We start from the raw sequence: 5000 nt of genomic DNA on the forward strand, positions 1-5000 counted from the left end.
TTAAAATAACATTAAATAATTTTGAATTTTAAATTATCTAAAATAGGAAAATAATTACGGTGCAAATAATGTTCCAACAAATATTTAATATATGCTATATATGATAAAAATGATGATTAATATCTATCATATAAACCTTTTATTTATATTAAGATTAAAATCTTCAAATATTTGTCCTCCGTAACTATGTTATATTAAATAAATGTAATGAAAATGAAAATATTAATAATGAATAAAAAATATATTGTATGGCATAGAAATCAAAACATAACAATTATACTAATATTTATATTATCAGAAATATAACATTCTTATAATAATAATAAAAATATAATCTAAATTTAAAATGCTAAAATAAAAATATAAAAGATAAACATAATTATTATTACGAGTAAATTTCTAAAATAAATATTTTTGTTTTTTCAATATAAAAAAAATATTTATACAGTGCTGTCACACCAGAAGTACAAATATAGTACAAAAGTTACGGTGGGTATCATATTTCATACCTTTTAAAATTTAAATTTAATTACACAAAATTCAATTTCAAATCAACATATAATAAAAAAATTCATAAACATATATTGTGTTACAGTTTTAGGTTCAATGTGATATTATAATTTTGTATATGATTCACTACATTAATATTAAATACGTTTTATTTATTCTTAATATTATAAACTATGTTTACAAATTTTATTATTATTTTTTACAGGTGAAATGAACATGTATTTATTTTAATTTAGCCATTCATATGAAAAAAATTCTTCCTTTAACCTATTTTCTATCACACTTTTAGTCTATTAACTTGAGACATATCCACAAGAAATAGAAATGAAACAAATGCAAGAAAAAGAAAATCGTAAACTGTGAGAATACAAAATATTTCAAATTAATACTCAACTAATGTTTCAAAATTAATTTGAACATTAAAGTAGTTTTTGTTTTACTAATTAGTGATAAAATATTAATAATTTGGCAGATAAAGGTAACCTCCTACTATAAATTTAAATATGTACCAAAAAAATAACTAACTTAGTTTTTATATATTTTTTTCTCATATCACATAATGTTCTCATATTAAATAATTTTTGAAATCTGATGATGTATAAATAGTAGTGAGTTTAGTGATTTTGTAAATAGAGTTTTGGATTTTTGTTTTCTATCAAAATCACAGTTCGGTATGGAATGGTAGTTGGAAGGAGCATAAATTATTTCACTTTCATCTCTACGCTCTAAACTTGGAATTTAAAATTTGAAATGAAAATTTGTTGAAATTTTAAAATTTGAAAATTCGAATAATTTTTTTAAACTATATTTAACTATTTATATTATATGTGAGGAAACCGCTCTATACGTCATTGACGACGAGATTGAGTAAAGCAAGGAGAGCAGTTCCTGTGATTCGGGACCATGGAAACGATCGGAGCGACAGCCTGACACAGTTGACGACAACAACGCTTGAACGTCTTGTTGAGTCGGAGCCGGTAGAGGTGGGGTTCGTCAGAGTTGAGGTGGATGATTTACTTTCTTTCTGCTGTTTTCTTTTTAAATTCAGGACAAAGAAAGAAGAGAGACTGAACAGAGAATAAGAGAGATTTTCATGCAAGTTGTGGATATAGAGGAGATAAGTTATTTGTGAGATGTTATATGATTCTGCTTTTCTACCTGTGCAACTTCGAAAGACACAAATCTGAAAAAGGAATTAAAGTTTGCCATGTTCATCTTGTATTTTGGCACCATGCCTTGCATCCACACCTTTACCCTTCCCAAGAGATTTGCCAATAATTCTTGTTGAAAGAAACATAAACCACGAATTTCAACATCACATAACACTGCACGGGTATTTTTTTTGCATCGTGATATATTAACAATCAAATATTAGGTTGCGTCACTTTACAAATTAAAGTGGATGAAAAAAAAAAGTATTCAATTAGAATGTGTGTTTTTGGAAAAAATTTATCGATTTTTGTTAATATTTTTTATATTGGATATTGTGTGTTGTTTCAAATTATTTATCTAAATTTGTAATTTGAAAAAATCTCAAAATCTTTAAACTCTGGTGCTACAACTTAAAGCAGAATCTGACATTCAAATTGTAAAATGTTGTGATATATTAACATTTTATCGTTAGTTTTAATATATCTTGATATTTTACGATTTGGATTTTGGTTTACATTTTAGTCTTTTTGGTTATTAGACACTTTACAACATTGACGTGATAAAAAAAATATTTAATTTGAATGTGGGATTTTGTTGTGGAAAAATTTCATCGATTTTTCTAATATTTTTGACATGGGTATTTAGATTTTCCCACCATTTGGGATGTTTGGATTTTAGCATTTACGATTTGGATGATGAATTTCATTTTTGGTTGTGGCATTTGAATTTGTCGTGTATCTATTTTTTCAATTCACTGTGAGTATGAGGATTTCTATGGTTGTGGTATAGTGACACATTTTTTTTCTTTGGTTGTTAAGGAAATATATTTGTTTTTCTTTTCAAATGACAGGTGAAATTGTTGATGAGAATTTTCTCAGCCAAAGAGTTTCTGAAATGCTGAATTTGTTTTAGGAGACGGCAAATACATCAAAGACAAAGTGTTTGACATATTCCTTTCCACTTCTTTCTCCATTTTACTTAAATATTCCTTTGCAACATTGCCACCTTTAATGTGACAAAGCAAGAGGATCATCCTTAGAATCAAACTCAAATATTTCTGCAAAGATAGACAATGTTATTAATGAAAAAGAAATCATATAAAACATGTCTAAGGTAAACTAGACCTACATACATCTCCTTGTGCTTTTATACCATGGTTAGTACTTAATATTGGAGAATCAAGAAAAGTCAATATAATTAGACACATTCGGCACTAATACTTGAAAACTATGTGAATACAATGAAATTAGCAAAATATTGCACTGTAAGCTTCCAATTAGATTAAGGTTCTGTTGCATGTAATAACACCTTGTCGACCCCAATTTCTATCATTCCTTTCATCATGGTGTTCTGTAAAAAAATCATTGGCCATGATACAATAACATTGTTCTCTCCTGTACGCAACTCTAGTCCAATGTGATTACTATTTGTACCTCCCATACATAACAATAGTAGTGCTGACACAGTCTAGAATATCAAAGTTCTGGCCATCAAATGTGTGTTTCAAACTTCTAAGATTTAAGTCTTCTGGTGCATTAGCATTAGATAATTTCATTGCGTGCCTTGATCTTAACATACTGTATTATTTTCGTAGTTTATTTAAATGTCACATTAAAGACTCATCATCTTCATCATTCTTCATGTCATTAACTTTAAAATTTCAGGTTGGTCCAAGTAGATGCTTCTGTGGGTTGAATACAAATCAGAAGTCTTATTAAAAATTTGAGCAATTATAACTGTTAATTGTTTTTATTTTTACTAGAGTTTTCATCTTAACGTATATAATTTCTTCACTGCTAGAACGAGAATACGAGTTTGAATGGCCTGGGGATGATCTTGAAGGTGATTTTTTTGTTGTTGGATGTGATAATAGATCATCACTACTACCATTTGACTCCATGGATGCATTATTTTGTGAAAAATATATGCTGAAACGTATCTCACTTGTCAAAAAAAGGTAAAAAGAAGCCGAAATTTAAGTTCAAGGTAAACAACAATGTTTCATATATTCATGTTCGGAGTTAGTGAGCAGAGTATTTTCCAGATGGTCTTTAGGTGGATAATCTTTCAAGAAGTATGATCCATATTCCATAGTCTCAAAATAGACATAATGCAATTTACACCATTTTATCAGTCTAACTTTACCCACAAAACCAATACAACAATTGGTGAATTTTTTTTATGTGTTGTCTTCGTTCTTCAAGGTGAACACATGTTGGGTAAGATACTGATAAAAAAGAAAGAATATTTTTTTTCGGTAAGATACTCCACATTTCATCAATTTTGTTTTTCACTGACTTAGTGTGGCTCTTTACTCAAGTGACGATGAGTTTGTCACTCATGTCTTTTAACTGTTTACTGCCTATTTGCTTCACTTAATGCCTATGTGTGTGTGGTTATATTGACTTTTCTTGATACTGCAATATTAGGCGGTGACCATGGAATAAAAGCACAAGGAGATGGGTGGTTGCTAACTGTTGCCTTAATTGAAGGAAGCAATTTACAACAATGAGTGTAAAGTATCTTAATAAATTATATAGTAAGATAAAATTTTGTTTGTTCATTTGATATATTTTTTATTCGATCTGTAAAGTATCTATTTGTTTTGGATCATGATTCGACAAAGATAAATATTCATATTGCCTCAATATAAAAAAAATGAGAGAAAAAAGTTTCATAAACAAAAATAATTGCACAATAAAAAATAATAATACAAAAAAAAGCAAAAACTTGAATTAGAACCATTCAACACTTTTAGCTTTATATTGAACCGTTGTGCTATCAATTTCACTATCAAAATTAATAACTTAATCTTAAAAAAACATCTTTTAAAAATATTTAAACTAAAAATTATTTTTGAAGTAGTTGAGAGCATTGGAAAGTAACAAATGTTTAGTTAAGAGTTGGTTTTGAACAAAAATGTTTCGGCAGAGCATGATGAGAAGTCTGCATTTGAGTTATGTTGCGTAGTCGTTCGGCTATTGTTAATAATTGTTAAGTAACTACCTTAGTCAATATTCATTTCGGGGGCAAATTTTTTAGTATATTTTATGCTTTTACGCATGTAATCGTTAAGGGCCACTAATTGTTAAGCAGTTTCCCTTAGTCTATAGCCATTTTCAAGGAAAGGTCTCTCGACATGGCGGTCGACAATGGTTTCTAATTGTTAAACGAACTGCCTTATACTAGTAGTCGTGCGATTAGTAAGGGTTGTTTAGTTGTTAAGTTAACTGCCTTATCCGAGTAGTCGTGCGATCGGTAATGGCTGCTAATTGTTAAGCTAACTCCCTTAACCGACCGAGTCTTCGTGTTTGGCAACTGAATTAATATGGTGTGTG

At 28.7% G+C, this 5000-nt stretch overlaps 1 long non-coding RNA gene across 1 annotated transcript; it reads left to right on the forward strand.

Annotated features, from left to right (window-relative positions):
* Positions 1-1347: 1347 nt before the first annotated feature.
* Positions 1348-4232, forward strand: LOC137829825 (uncharacterized). Its single transcript, XR_011084090.2, has 2 exons — positions 1348-1514; positions 2513-4232. It is a non-coding gene; the product is annotated as an uncharacterized LOC137829825 (long non-coding RNA).
* The last annotated feature ends 768 nt before the right edge of the window (positions 4233-5000 follow it).

Source organism: Phaseolus vulgaris, chromosome 7 (genome assembly GCF_051622355.1).
Source record: "Phaseolus vulgaris cultivar YP4 chromosome 7, ASM5162235v1, whole genome shotgun sequence".
Taxonomy (NCBI): domain Eukaryota; kingdom Viridiplantae; phylum Streptophyta; class Magnoliopsida; order Fabales; family Fabaceae; genus Phaseolus; species Phaseolus vulgaris.